At 41.9% G+C, this 16,649-nt stretch overlaps 1 long non-coding RNA gene across 1 annotated transcript; it reads left to right on the top strand.

Moving 5' to 3' along the window:
• Positions 1 to 7,607: 7,607 nt before the first annotated feature.
• On the top strand, positions 7,608 to 16,569 carry LOC110527100 (uncharacterized). Its single transcript, XR_002474071.3, has 3 exons — positions 7,608 to 7,691; positions 15,929 to 15,982; positions 16,128 to 16,569. It is a non-coding gene; the product is annotated as an uncharacterized LOC110527100 (long non-coding RNA).
• Positions 16,570 to 16,649: the final 80 nt, after the last annotated feature.

The raw sequence follows: 16,649 nt of genomic DNA, 5'->3' as shown, positions 1-16,649 counted from the left end.
CTCTTTTGTTTGGGTTTCGACTCTGTGTATTTGTCACGTGTTTGTTTGGTCTTCGTCCCCGGGCCTTTACAGGGCAGGCCGTCATTTGGGATTAATAAAAAAAACTGTTACGCATTCCTGCGTCTGTCTCCTGAATCATTTATGCCAGCGTGACAGAATAATGGACCATTGAGGGAGACAGCGGGAATGGACCGTCCGACGACGCTGCGATTGGTCCTTCCTGTGCTTCCACAACTTCGGCAGCTGCAACTGGGTCGTCCGACATTACCACAACTGGTCCGCCCAACTCCACTGATACTGGTCCGTCTGACCACGCCGAAACGTCGGCAGTGGCAACTGGCCCGTCCAACACAACACAACTTCGGCAGCAGCATCGGGTCCTGATCGATCTCCACTGCATTCCTGTGATCGTCCTCGAGATCGGTGTCGTTGCACGTCGGGGGGGGGTGTACTGTCACGGATCCCTCTGGAACTTTCATTGCGCACACCTGGTCCCAATTCCCAATGATTGTATTTGTATATATGTGCCCTTTGTTCACCATAGTGCTGTCGATTTATTGTTAATATGTCCATTGGTTCGTGTGAATACCTGTGCTGTGTGTTTTGGGCTTTCGTGCCCTTGTGGATTGCGCAGATGATTATGGGTCTCGTCCCGTGTGTTATTCATTCTGCGTGTGTGTTATTTATTTGAGGTACTCTTCGCTCTTTTGCTTGGGTTTCAACTCTGTTTTTGTTACGTGTTTGTTTGGTCTTTGTCCCTGTGCCTTTACACGGCACGCTGTACTTTGGGCTTAATAAAAAAACTATTACGCATTCCTGCGCCTGTCTCCCAAATCCATTCATACCAATGTGACAAAATGAGTAGGTGTGTCCAAACTTTTCACTGGTACAGTATACGCTTTCCTCAACTTAGCACCCATTCTTTTGCATTATCAGTTGTGTATCGGTATGTCGGGGTGACTAGCAGATACACAGCTTTTAATTAAGGGTCTTTAGTATATTGTGTCAGATACATTAAATACATGTCTCTTTGCTTAATTCACGCTGGGGATAATGGCCCCATGGTGTGAGGATAAATCTCACCTTTTAGAAGATTACGTTTAGATGGGGACCAACAGAAATAATGGCTAAAGTAAGAAGATTAATGAGGAAAATAAAGCAGTCATGCACCACTGAAATATGTCATAGTAAAACCAATAATTTCCCTGCTGCTACAGTACTTCTGGGTGACTTTTTGTGTGTGCTCACCCAGCATACAAAGTGAATGTCTACTGCCATGTACAGTTGGGCAAAAAAGTATTTAGTCAGCCACCAATTGTGCAAGTTCTCCCACTTAAAAAGATGAGAGAGGCCTGTAATTTTCATCATAGGTACACTTCAACTATGACAGACAAAATGAGAATTTTTTTTCCAGAAAATCACATTTGTAGGATTTTTAATAATTTTATTTGCAAATGATGGTGGAAAATAAGTATTTGGTCACCTACGAACAAGCAAGATTTCTGGCTCTCACAGACCTGTAACTTCTTCTTTAAGAGGCTCCTCTGTCCTCCACTCGTTACCTGTATTAATGGCATCTGTTTGAACTTGTTATCAGTGTAAAAGACACCTGTCCACAACCTCAAACAGTCACACTCCAAACTCCACTATGGCCAAGACCAAAGAGCTGCCAAAGGACACCAGAAACAAAATTGTAGACCTGCACCAGGCTGGGAAGACTGAATCTGCAATATGTAAGCAGCTTGGTTTGAAGAAATCAACTGTGGGAGCAATTATTAGGAAATGGAAGACATACAAGACCACTGATAATCTCCCTCGAGCTGGGGCTCCACGCAAGATCTCACCCCGTTGGGTCAAAATGATCACAAGAACGGTGAGCAAAAATCCCAGAACCACACAGGGGGACCTAGTGAATGACCTGCAGAGAGCTGGGACCAAAGTAACAAAGCCTACCATCAGTGACACACTACGCCGCCAGGGACTCAAATCCTGCAGTGCCAGACGTGTCCCCCTGCTTAAGCCAGTACATGTCCAGGCCCGTCTGAGGTTTGCTAGAGAGCATTTGGATGATCCAGAAGAAGATTGGGAGAATGTCATATGGTCAGATGAAACCAAAATAGAACTTTTTGGTAAAAACTCAACTCGTCGTGTTTGGAGTACAAAGAATGCTGAGTTTCATCCAAAGAACACCATACCTACTGTGAAGCATGGGGGTGGAAACATCAGGCTTTGGGGCTGTTTTTCTGCAAAGGGACCAGGACGACTGATCCGTGTAATGGAAAGAATGAATGGGGCCATGTATCGTGAGATTTTGAGTGAAAACCTTCCATCAGCAAGGGCATTGAAGATGAAACGTGGCTGGTTCTTTCAGCATGACAATGATCCCAAACACACCGCCCGGGCAACGAAGGAGTGGCTTCGTAAGAAGCATTTCAAGGTCCTGGAGTGGCCTAGCCAGTCACCAGATCTCAACCCCATAGAAAATCTTTGGAGGGAGTTGAAAGTCCGTGTTGCCCAGCAACAGCCCCAAAACATCACTGCTCTAGAGGAGTTCTGCATGGAGGAATGGACCAAAATACCAGCAACAGTGTGTGAAAACCTTGTGAAGACTTACAGAAAACGTTTGACCTCTGTCATTGCCAACAAAGGGTATATAACAAAGTATTGAGATAAACTTTTGTTGTTGACCAAATACTTATTTACCACCATAATTTGCAAATACATTCATTAAAAATCCTACAATGTGATTTTCTGGATTTTCTTCTACGCATTTTGTCTGTCATAGTTGAAGTGTACCTATGATGAAAATTACAGGCCTCTCTCATCTTTTTAAGTGGGAGAACTTGCACAATTGGTGGCTGACTAAATAATTTTTTGCCCCACTGTATAAGCACCAATATTTCGCACGTAAAATAAATTGTGATTATGCAAAATCATGGTTGTTATCCCAATTACTAAAGCATCGTTATTACCAGTACTGTCTTGGTTTTGGTTTCTTTCCAACTTTGAAACTGATAGTGAGAGACTATGTTGGGAAGGTCATTGTTGACTTCTCATATTAGGAAAAAAACAAACAGCTTGTAAATGTTAACAAGGACAGTGTACATCTCTGAAAATCCTGTCATATGTCCAACCGGCCTGGCCAACATCTATCTGCCTTGGACACGTCTCCGAGTCCTTGTGGCAAGCTTATTTTTAGCCAGGCAACATGTGTTTTTTTTAGCAAGTATTGAAGGGGGCAGGTATACAGAGACTCTGGTCAAACATGGTAGCATTATGTTCCCATTTCTCTCCCTCTGACCCATTTCTTTGTCTCTCTGGTGTGCTAGATACAGACTCAGTGCATGTACCTGAGCTGATCTCTCACTGTTCTTCTGAAACCATGCAGGGCTTAATTTGCCACAAGAGCTAGAACAGTAGAATGGCTAATTAAAATCCACTGCAACACTTCGGTCTCGATTGCAAGCCCCAGGACCATGTGTTTAGGAATTTATCACCCATACTGAATGTTAATAGCATAGCATGAACCCGAACATCCGTTGCCTCTCTCCCCAATTGGATCTCAAATCACTGCGTGCACTGAGCCAATCAAACCTTTGTGTGTTCAACAACTTATTTTCTGGTTTGGTGAAAATTTGTTGTCGGCCAATGAAATTCTGTACCATAACAACCTGCACGCTTCTGAACTGTGTCCCTTTCAAAGAAGACATTGAGGTTGATATGAAGTCCAAGATTGATGTTCCTCCCAATTTTATAAGCAGCATTTTCTTGCTATTTAATAAGCTTGTAATTCAAGCACAGGAAAGAGGTCATGGCAGCTAGTCATGTGCCTCTGTGTAATAGAATATATGCCATTAGCAGACCCTTTTCCCCCTAAAGAAATAAATCAACACATTACAGTAGGTATAGATTATAGTTGCTTCATAGTTCGACATGGCTTGTTGATTTCATGTTCATGTTGAACTCTTTGTCACTCCCGCCCATTAGGAAGACACAGTTATTATCCCCATCCCTCCCGTTTAGTACACTGGAACCTTGCGCATGCTGAGTGAAATTGCATATGGATTGGATGACAACAGACGGTGTGTGTATGCGTGCGTGTGCATGTTTACTTTTTATTTGCATACGTGGCAGCTAAAAGCTGAATTGTGTATACAAGTACAAGCAAACAAACAACAACAAATGGATACATTGTTGAGAGCAATGGTACTGGAACAGATGATGGATGATAGAGTTGAAGCAGATGTGATGGCATTTGGAGCGGAGGAAGCATTGATTGATGGATGACTGGAGAAGGGAGCCGGTCAGAGTAGAAAGACAGTCAGATCTGGAGCCTGAGCACCGCATCTAGCTGTCCGCTCACGTCCTCTGTGCTCCAGGATGTAGATGTTCAGTTAGCTAGCTGGCTAGCCACTCCTCTCTCCACTAACACCATGTAGCACCCACTTGGGTGATGCTAAACTATGCTGCCACAATGGCGCTGGAAGCTCACCACACAATATTAACAGTCAGAGTAGTAGTTTATCCACTAGACCGAGCCATCTCTGCATGCAGTCTTATCACTTTTTCTGCTTCTCTCTCCAAGCCAGTTGCATTCTAATTCACTTGAATCCAAACAGTCCCCAAGCTAGCTAGCCATTAACGGTCAAAATGTGTCTTAAACTCATTCAAATCAAATCAAATTGTATTAGTCACATGTGCTGAATACAACAGGTGCAGACCTTACAGTGAAATGCTTACTTACGAGCCCCTAACCAACAATGCAGTTAAAATAAATACAGATAAGAATATGAGATAAAAGTAACACGTAATAAAAGAGCAGCAGTAAAATAGCAATAGTTAGACTATATACAGGGGGATACCGATAAAGAGTCAATGTGCGGGGGCACCGGTTATTTGAGGTAGTATGTACATGTAGGTAGAGTTATTAAAGTCACTATGCATAGATGACAACAGAGAGTAGCAGTGGTGTAAAGAGCGAGTGGGGGGGACACTGCAAATAGTCTGGGTAGCCATTTGACTAGATGTTCAGGAGTCTTATGGCTTGGGCGTAGAAGCTGTGTAGAAGCCTCTTGGACCTAGACTTGGCGCTCAGGTACTGCTTGCCGTGCTGTAGCAGAGAGAACAGTCTATGACTAGGGTGGCTGGAGTCCTTGACAATTTTTAGGTCTTTCCTCTGACACCGCCTGGTTCATAGGTCCTGGATGGCAGAAAGCTTGGCCCCAGTGATGTACTCCAACCGCAAGGCAGTGATGTACTGCCTTGCAGTCGGATGGCCGAGCAGTTGCCATACCAGGCAGTGATGCAATCTGTCAGGATGCTCTTGATGGTGCAGCTGTAGAATCTTTTTATGATCTGAGGACCCATGCCAAATCTTTTCAGTCTCCTGAGGGGGAATATGTTTTTGTGCCCTCTTCACAACTGTCTTGGTGTGCTTGGACCACGTTAGTTTGTTGGTGATGTGGACACCCAGGAACTTGAATCTCTCAACCTGCTCCACTGCAGCCCTGTGGCCCCCATGAGAATGGGGGTGTGTTCGGTCCTCTTTTTCCTGTAGTCCACAATCATCTCATTTGTCTTGATCACATTGAGGGAGATGTTGTTGTCCTGGCACCACATGGCCAGGTTACTGATCTCCTCCCTATAGGCTGTCTCGTCGTTGTCGGTGGTCAGGCCACTGTTGTGTCACCGGCAAATTTCATGATGGTGTTGGAGTCGTGCCTGGCCGTGCAGTCATGAGTGAACAGGGAGCACAGAAGAGGACTGCGCACACACCCCTGAGGGGCCTCTGTGTTGAGGATCAGTGTGGCGGATGTGTTGTTACCACCTGGGGGTGGACCGTAAAGAAGTCCAGGATCCAGTTGCAGAGGGAGGTGTTTAGTCCCAGGGACCTTAGCTTAGTGATGAGCTTTGAGGGCACTATGGTGTTGATGAATAGCATTCTCACATAGGTGTTATTTTTTTCCAGGTGGGAAAGGGCAGTGTGGAGTGCAATGGAGATTGCATCATCTGTGGATCTTTTGGGGCGGTATGCAAATTGGAATGAGTCTAGGGTTTCTGTGATGATGGTGTTGATGTGAGCCATGACCAATGTTGCGGGTTGGTAGTCATTTAGGCAGGTTACCTTAGTGTTCTTGGGCACAGGGACTATGGTGGTCAGCTTAAAACATTTTGGCATTACCAAATCGGACAGGGAGAGGTTGAAAATGTCAGTGAAGACACTTGCCAGTTGGTCAGCGCATGCTTGCAGTACATGTCCTGGTTATCCGTCTGACCCTGCATCCTTGTGAATGTTGACCTGCTTAAAAGTCTTACATCAGCTGCGGAGAGCGTGATCACACAGTCTTCCGAAACAGCTGGTGCTCTCATGCATGTTTCAGTTTTATTTGTCTCGAAGCGAGCGTAGAAGTAATTTAGATAATCTGCTAGGCTCGTGTCTCTGGGCAGCTCTCGGCTATGCTTCCCTTTGTAGTCTGTAATGGTTTGCAAGCCCAGCCATCTGATGAACGTCAGATCCGGTGTGGTACAATTCGATCTTAGTCCTGTATTGAAGCTTTGCCTGTTTGGTGGTTCGTCAGAGGGCATAGCGGGATTTCTTATGAGCTTCCGGGTTAGAGTCCCACTCCTTGAAAGCGGCAGCTCTAGCCTTTAGCTCAGTGCGGATGCTGCCTGTAATCTATGGCTTCTGGTTGGGGTATGTACATACAGTCACTGTGTGGACGACGTCATCAATTAACTTATTGATGAAGCCAATGACTGATGTATTGTACTCCTCAATGCCAATGGAGGAATCCCGAAACATATTCCAATCTGTGCTAGCAAAACAGTCCTGTAGCTTAGCATCTGCTTTCTCTGACCACTTTTTTATTGATCTAGTCACTGGTGCTTCCTGCTTTAATTTTAGTTTGTAAGCAGGAATCAGGAGAATATAATTATGGTCAGATTTGCCAAATGGAGGGTGAGGGAGAGCTTTGTATGTGTCTCTGTGTGTGGAGTATAGGTGGTCCAGAGTTATTTTCCCTCTGGGTGCACATTTAACATGCTGATAGAACTTTGGTAAAACAGATTTAAGTTTCCCTGCATTAAAGCGTTTTCTTGTTTGCTTATGGCGGAATACAGCTCATTCAATGCTGTCTTAGTGCCAGCCTCTGACAGAGGTGGTATGTAAACAGCTACAAAGAATACAGATGAAAACTCTCGGTAGGTAGTGTGGTCTACAACTTATCATGCGATATTCTACCTCAGTTGAGCAATAGCTCGAGACTTCCTTAGATATCATGCACCAGCTGTTGTTTACAAATATTCATAGACTACTGCCCCTTGTCTTACCAGGCGCCGCTGTTCTATCCTGCTGGTACATCGTATAACCAGCCAACTGTATGTTGATGTTGTCGTCATTCAGCCATGACTCCGTAAAGCATAAGATGTTACAGTTATTAATGTCCCGTTTGTAGTTTAATCTTCCGCGAAACTCGTCGATTTTATTGTCCAAAGATTGCACGTTTGCTAGCAGAATGGAGGGAAGTGGGGGTTTATTCAATCACCTAAGAAATTCACAGAAGGCAGCCTGACCTTCGCCCTCTCTTTCACCGCCTCCTCTTCATGCAGATCACGGGGTTCGGGGCCTGTTCCCGAGGAAGCAGTGTATTCTTCGTGTCGTGAAAGGAAAAGGAGGATTCTGCTAGTCCGTGGTGAGTAATCATAGTCCTGATGTCTATACGTTTTTTTCGTCATAAGAGACAGTAGTGGCAACATTATGTACAAAATAAGTTAAAATTAATTCCAAAAACAACGCAAATAAACAAACAAAAAAACACAATCGGCTGGTGGCACGTAAAATACCTACCGTCCTCTCCGGAGCCAATTTTCAATTTTCAAGATGACCAATTAATTACTACTTATACAAAAGCAATCCAAAAAAAAAGCTGATTGAAAAATGTATGAATAAATGTAAAAATAAAAATGTCTGGTTCATATACAGTCAATTAACTAATCAGACCAGACCCAGCTGCTAATGCATTGGTGCCTTAAGGTAGAGCCATGCAGGTCGGAACTGACCAATTTTTCCAATAGTAATCGGCCTGAGTGGGTCATCTTCATTTATCCACCATCTTTGGTGACGCCAGGGCACCCGCCAAAAAAAGTGTGTGTGTGCACATGCCTGTGTGTGAGAGAGAAAGCTCCTGTTATATCACGCTTATACATTGTGACATTTGCTTATAAATGAAATTGTGATGCATTTACAGTATGTATCATTTTTACAGTTAGTTTTCTTTCTGAGAGAATGTAAGGTCAACTAGACATTGAGGTCTAGTCTGTATATAGTGGGCCAAGTCACTCTTTATCAGCTTGACTTCTTAACTAATACAATTCCTAATTAAACAGATGAGCATGATGCAGGGTACTGTATACAGGTCAATACACACTTTTCGAAGAAAACAAATGAACTCAATCTGTGAGAGACAATGTGGAATATGGACACAATTCGACTTCAAATGTATAAAAATGACCAACAATGTATTTTTGGGGAAGTGGACTTTTCCTTTAACTCTATACTAATTACTAAATTGTGTTGTAGCTGTGTTTTCTTATAAATCAACATGTTCACTTTATGTCAATGTAAGATTGACAAGATGCAAAGAAAGTGGCAAAGACAACGGCCTAATGGCTACCTATTCATTGGGGGTTCAATGTCCACCACAGTCCGTTATACCCTCACATGGCTCATTCCGATTGGAACCTTCCATTTGTCATTTGCCTAATATAGACATTCTATATTCTATATACCCAGACCCAGTGGGACGGACATAATTGAATGGCTTTGTCAAAGACTCTTTTTCCTAAAAACCTCATAGGGATTTGCTGCTGTTAATTATCTCCCATTGGTATATGGCCTAGTTTTATAATTACTGGTCCTTCCAAATATATTACCATGTTAGACTTCCCTATGGATTGTTATTAATGTTGAATATGATATATATATATATATATATATATATATATATATATATATAGGTGTATTTTTATGATCCATAACTATATAAATAATGCATATTGAATTTTGAGAGAACTCTTTATTTAAAGCTCTTTATTTAAAGTTGTCAATGGCTAGCTAACTGTAGCCTAGATGCAGTGCTATTATGAATTGGCCAGCTAAGAGAGCTGTTATGGTTTCAATTACCAAGCACTTTTCTAAAACTAGGGGTGTAATTCAAAGGATATCATTAACTGGAGGTCGAAGGGTCAGATAGTTCAAATTAACCAAGGTTCAAAAATAAGGGCTAGGGTTCTAATCTCAAAGCCATGTATCTTTGTATGGTCCCCAAAGTACTTCAAGTAGTCTTTCAGTGGTTGGATCATATTATATTCCCAACCCTCGGTCCCCTCCGCCCCTCCCCCTGGTGTAGATTTAAATTTAGCCCTAAGCAATGATCCAGGGTCAGTTCTGCTTTTTAACCTCTATTAGTGAAGGTTAGGGTTATGTTAAAGACAGCTGATTTTAGATCAGCGCACAATGCCTAGAGCTTTTAGCAATGTCAGGGTTATAGGATATGTATTTTTTAATTGTTGCAGGTTCTTCCATTCCACATCATGACAGTACTAAGTTGCATCATGAAATATCCAACATAAAAAAAGCTAAAGGCCAAATCGATGTCTTAATGCACATAAACAATGCGCTATTCATCCACTCTTGTGAAAAATTCACCTTTGCTTTAATCTTGAGGTATATCTCAGTAGGCCTATATGTTGCCTAGGGCTGTCATCTTATATTCCATTAACTTAATTTGCCACTAAAGTATCTTTCACATTATCCCATTTCAAAGCTGTTCTACGTTTTCATTGCACGGTACAAATATTCAAATGATTTATGTATGGATGTGCTTTACCAATTTCAATGAAAAAGACATTGTCAGACTAAATTAGCACAAGGTAAATTGAAAGTGGTGGACCTTTTTACCTTTTAAACTCATATTGAAGTCGATGCACATCGTGAGACTTTTTAGATACATTTCTTCTAAATGATTCTTTATCAAAAAAAGGTTTTAACATCAAGCTAAAATAAATATTTTTAATTCCACGAATGGTGCTTTCAGTTAGTGATCCCACACCATTTTACTTTAAAATAGTAAAAAATAAATATATAAAATGTGGCGACAATTTAGCAACAAAGGATTCTAAAGAATTAGCCCACACAGTTGTAATGCACTTGAGTCACCTTTTAGTACTTAAATAATTATCTCCCCATTTGCGTGTGACTTTTGTGTGTGCAGAGTTCCAGTTCGGTTTTCTGTGAGCAAAATAGAGGCTCTTGATTCTCTGCAGACTTTCTGTTTTAGTGTCCATATTTATAAACAAGACTAAGGGCTCTATTCAATCAGATCTGCTTTAGCCGATATCAACATAGTGGTTGTTTTGACTGTGTTGTAGGTGGAACTTTGTTAGAGCTGTCAAATCCACAATTGGCTCCCAACATTATATCTTCAGCGGACATTGCCATTGGCTGCATGGAGTCGCAATAACAGAAAACCCATGCAGCCGTGTTTACAAGTTTGAACACTGGAATGTGAGATGTAATCCTAACCTCCGTTAGGATGATAGAAACCCTCATTATTTTGTTTAATGATTTGCCAATTTGAGCGTCATTATTTCTGAACTTCAAACACGAGTGTGGCGGGTGTGGCTTTGTTACAATGACAAGAGCAGCTGTTTGCCGATTTAACAGCTCCAATGCAGTTCCACCCTCCAAACCATCCGCTATGCAGGTGGATGCTATTGCCGGTTAACGCTTGTTCTGATTGAAAGTACGCCTTAGAGCCAAGTTCATTTGTGATTTGACTCACTCACTTCATAGAAAGTGTACAAGATGCACTAAACAAAACTAGTAAAGGATTAATTGTTATTACGTTTACATTAACATATTCTAGGAAGTGTGTGAGTCAAACCACACATTACTCTGTAACCTCTATCAGGCTGGCTGATTACTCATACCCAAATAATGTACTATACTTGTATTTGTGGCCAAAGCATAAATGAAAGAAAAAAAAACACGTAGAAAACCACCAAACTTGTATCTCAAACAGACCATTTAAAAAATGCTTGCTATTTTGTCATAGAGGATGATGATAGGTTTTGGTCAAGACATCTCATTGGGTCATTGGCTGAGATGGCCAATCAGCTGTTTACTCTTCATTAATATTTTTACTGAGCCATATACACCCACACCATTCTGTTGTTGGGGTATGCCCACACTATTCAAACACAGTAAAGTTGCTTTTTAACATTGTTAATCAAATAAAAAAATGGAAGAAGTGTATGTAATTCATTATAGATCACATTTCATAGAAATCTGGAAACACTGGACAGCTACTTTAAACTATGTTGGCCCTGACTAGCTCACGTTGAACCCCAATTTCATTCTCCAGTCAGCTTGTTATCCATCCATGGGAGGTACAGCTGATGACCAGGGCATATAATATACACAATGATGGTGTGGCACTACAGTTCCCTTGATTCCACGCATGGAACTCTTCCTGCATTTGCATGGGTATTGTAGTCCATCAGCTGGTTGCCACTCATCTGGATTCTTGTCACTTCTCATTTGGGGTAGAAGCCAGGCTGATCATTAGTCAACCATGAGTGCCTCCCTGCCAGCATGCTGTCTCTAGCTGCTCCATGGTATCAGCAATTATTCACAAAGCCCCACTTTGGCTAACACCTCCCTTCAGAGTCTGCCTTTGTTTAAAAGCCATTGTGATGCTTCAACAACAGACACAGGAGATTCAGTTCAGCCAGACAGGAACCAAGAGAAAGCAGGCTGTAGTAGTGTAGTATGTTTCATGCATCTGCTGTGTGTGACATGACATATGATGTACGATTTCTATTTTCGCCAGAGGGGTCACATCCTAGCTAATATCAGTGGGTGGAGATAAACCCTCAAAGGGAATCGAGAGCAACCTAACTATCATCCATCTTGAGGGAGGGGCATGGTAATAAGTGTATATTCACTATGGCTCAGTGTTTGTAACGTCCTCCCCTCCGCCTAGGGATCGGGGATCATTGTTCTTCGGCTTCACCATTTTGTTAATGTAACCACGCCGTCTTGCCTGCCTCTCTAGTGTATGACTCAGGGCGAAACAAGGCTTTTACTGTTTGCAGCTCATTCATTCTTCGTAGGCTCGCTAGTTAATTAAAATGCTGAATGGCACACTTTAGGTAGAAAACACAAAATTCTGTTGTTTGACCTTTTTGTTTTTCCATTATGTGCCGAGGTAGAAATGACGTGTAGATGAATGGATAATGTATTATCATGGCTGACAGGCCTCTTTGGAGAAATGAATGATGGGAGAACAGGGAACAGAGTTTTGGTTAGAGTTTACCTCATCACAAATCCTTTTTGTGCAAAGCTAGGTTCCTCTCGATGCATATGTGTGGCTAATGACAGGATGTGGCTGTGTTTTAATACATTTGTTTTCTTGCATTCTGCATTGATGATTACATTGTAGACCAAACAATGGATGATTAACTATAATTAGACGTAATTGGCACTTCTAACAGAAACCTTCAACTCAGTCAGTGCCTTCAACTCAGAGAACACTTCCAACCTCAATCATTAGAGTTTGATCATGTTGCTTGTTATGCAGCAGTGGCAGACATTGGGATAGAGGCCAGGAAATAACTCTCTGGCTGTGCCTTAGTGTCTGTCTGTCCATCTTGTTTTAGTCTGGTCTGTATTGTCTTGTTGATCCGTCCGTATCTCACTTTGTTACTTTGGTACACGTACACATCAACACAATATACGCAATTTTCTCCCATTTCACCAGTTAGCAGACCTCTAGAAGCACCTAATGAACACTGTATGAGTCACCTCAGACTTTATAGATGCGTGATGAGTCCTTTCCAGGTACTGTAGACTCCATACTGTTAGAGCCCTAGGCACATACTAATGAACAGCCAATAACACTCCAGTATGCATGTGCATATCAATCTCCAACTAGGCAGTTCTGGCTGTACTCACTCTCTTTACCCAACATCAACCTTCCCTGTTCGCTCCTTTTCCCATTTGGTTCAATATCTTTTCATTATATGCAGAATTTTCATATGAAAGACAATTACATCAAGGAACATAGAGACGAGGCTGTTGTGCTAATTCAAATTGTATTTGTCACATGCGCCGAATGCAACGGGTGTTGGTTTTACCGTGACATTTTTGCTTCCGTGCCCTTCCCAATGATGCAGAGTTATAAGATAATATAAGAAGAATAGTAACACACAAGTATTAAAGTACACAAGAATGGAGCTGTATACATGAGTATCAGTAACAGATCCATGTGGAGCTAGATACATGACTATCAGTAACAGATCAATGTGGAGCTAGATACATGACTATCAGTAACATATCAATGTGGAGCTAGATACACGAGTATCAGTAACAGATCAATGTGGAGCTAGATACATGACTATCAGTAACATATCAATGTGGAGCTAGATACACGAGTATCAGTAACAGATCAATGTGGAGCTAGATACATGAGGATCAGTAACAGATCAATATGGAGCTATATACACGAGTATCAGTAACAGATCAATGTGGAGCTAGATACATGAGTATCAGTAACAGATCAATGTGGAGCTAGATACATGAGTATCAGTAACAGATCAATGTGGAGCTAGATACATGATTATCAGTAACATATCAATGTGGAGCTATATACATGAGTATCAGTAACATATCAATGTGGAGCTATATACAGGAGTACCAGCAGCAGATCAATGTTGAGCTATATACAGGAGTACCAGTAGCAGATCAGTTTGCAGGGGTACGAGGTAGAAATGTAAAGTGAATAGGCATCAGGATAGATAATAATATGAGTAAAATACATCTTCTGCACATCTATCACCCCAGTGTTTAATTGCTAAATTGCAATTATTTCGCCACTATGGCCTATTTATTGCCTTACCTCCCTAATCTTATTGATATTTGCACACACTGTATATAGACTTTTCTATTGTGTTATTGACTGTACGTTTGTTTATCCCATGTGTAACTCTGTGTTGTTTGTGTCGCACTGCTTTGCTTTATCTTGGCCAAATCGCAGTTGTAAATGAGAACTTGTTCTCAACTGGCCTACCTGGTTAAATAAAGGTGAAAAAATGAAATAAAAGAACAGAGTAGCAGCAGCATATGCTGAGCGTAAAATGGTATGTGTGTGAATGTGTTTTTTGTGTTGTGTGAGTGTGTAGATACTGTAGTGTGTATACATGTATATAGTCTTGTGAGTGTGCATAGAGTCAGTGCAACATAGGGTCCGTGCTGATAGTCCGGGTAACCATTTAATGAACTATTTATGGCTATTTAAATCTATTGATTTGGGGGTGGAAGCTGTCTCGGAGCCTGATGGTCTGAGAGACAATGCTCCTGTACCGTTTGTCAGGCGGTAAGAGAGTGAACAGTCTATGACTTGGATGGCTGGAGTCTTTGGCAATTTTACGGGCCTTCCTCTGACCCCGCCTGGTATAGAGGTCCTGGATGACAGGGAGCTCGGCCCCAGTGATGTACTGGGCTGTTCGCACCAGCCTCTGTAGTGGTTTGCGGTCGAGGGTGGTGCATTTGCCATACCAAGCGGTGATGCAGCCAGTCAAGATGCTCTCAAAGGTGCAGCTGTAGAACATTTTGAGGATCCTAAGGCCCAAATCCTTTCAGCCTCCTGTTAATTCCTTAGTGATGTGGACACCAAGGAACTTGACCCGCTCCACTACAGCCCCGTTGATGTGGACGTGGGCATGCTGTCCCCTCTTTCTCCTATTGTCCACGATCAGCTCCTTGGTCATACTGACGTTGAGGGAAAGGTTGTTGTCCTGGCACCACACTGCTAAGTCTCTGACCTCCTCCCTGTAGGCTGTCTCATCGCCGTTGATGATCAGGCCTACCACCGTTGTGTCGTCAGCAAATGACGGTGCATTAGTGCATGGTATGAAAAAGGCCCCCTTTGCAAAACACAGATCATCGAGGCCAGACCTGTGCTACACGTCAATGAGTAAGCCCGTAGTGTGTGAATTTCTGCCTAATTGTGCCACTCATTAAGGTAGAGCTGGGAGTATTTGACATTTGGTCAATAACTGCTGTCATGATTAGGCTAAATGGGGAGAAATACAGTATTCTCGGGATATAAAGCCTGTCCATTTCTTGACACTCATACAATAGAGTGATTATTTCAAACCTTTCAAGAATAAATACAAGCAAGGTTAACCTTTCTGTTTCATTCATTTGATTGCGAAGATTGCCTTAGTGTATTATGCATACTATGGTTATAATCTTTGGATAGTCTCATGCAGTGTGTCAGTGAAAGCATATTGGAATTTTGAAGACATAGTGAGTCTCTTTCTTTAAAAGAAAAACCTGAAATGTATGAAGGCACAAAATAAGGACACATCAAAGTTATTAACTTAGTTGTCATGATAAACACGTATGACTGGCATGCTATAAATTGCATTTGGACAGATTGACGATTCCATGGAACATTCATTAAGCTAAGTAATCAAAACTTTTGAAACTCATATCCCTGGTAAGTTTGCTATACATGAATGGTATTTACATTATGCAGTTTGCTGTGTTCTAATCAGTTATCATTGCTCAAACCTTCCAACCTCAGAGCAGAAATGCTTTAACTTTCAAACTAAGATGGACACTATGATGACATAACGCCTCAGAATACTAAACAACCATTTATAATGGATGGATAGCTGCACAAAAAATAGCCATGTACCTTCATTTTCATCTGTCAAACATAGTTACATTATACACGGCACTATCTTTAATTATGTCAGTTCCCACAAACAGATAATTGCATTTATCTGTTTGCACAGTTCTCTGTGCAAAATTGTGTTGCGTGAGTTGTTGACAATAATTGATTTTTCTTTTTTTCTTCAGATACACACACCAGTCTTTGCTATCTCGGGGAACCAAAAGTCCCTACTAAAGATGGTTAGTGCCCTATACAACACACATGGTATGCTGTCAGGGTTCACATGGACAGTGTGTTCCAGGACATAGTTTCGATTTGTATATTTGTGAGATCCAGGCACCAACCAAAGACCCTAATTGGCACCACTTGCTTGTCCTTGTCCAGGTCAGCATTACCTCTGTCCGATGCTTCCAGTTTCCTGGTAATGGAGGAGCCCACTGATACCACCTTCTGGACCAGTCCTCATATCCATCTCATTATTGCCCTGGAACCAGCTACATCAATGGTCCCGCCAGTATGCTATGGCAGCTGTGCTGTACTTTTCACAGATGTGCCAACATGTGGTGCAGAACAAGCATTCTAAATAACCAATGCACAAGGTAGAGGAACAAAAACGCTGGGTCTGTTCCCTTTGATGGTCTTTGTTATAGATAACAACAAACTTTTACAGGCTTGCCTTGCAGGGGAATTTATTGGACATCAACAAAGGGATTCAACTGAAACGCCATTACGTGTCAGACAGGTGTTGCTGCGTCTGCAATATCAATCATTGTCTGTAGTGTGCTGCCGTGTTAAACATCACTAAAGGTTCTGTCTGGAGAACAAAGTTGTGCCTTGTAAGTCTTTCCTTGAAAAGTCTGTACATTCTGAGTAGACTAGTAAATAATTGATTTGTAATCTTGTTCC

This window comes from Oncorhynchus mykiss, chromosome 7 (assembly GCF_057628025.1).
Source record: "Oncorhynchus mykiss isolate SJ-2025 chromosome 7, ASM5762802v1, whole genome shotgun sequence".
NCBI lineage: Eukaryota > Metazoa > Chordata > Actinopteri > Salmoniformes > Salmonidae > Oncorhynchus > Oncorhynchus mykiss.
Note: the sequence above shows the minus strand (reverse complement) of the source record. Positions and strands in the feature narration are given on the sequence as shown.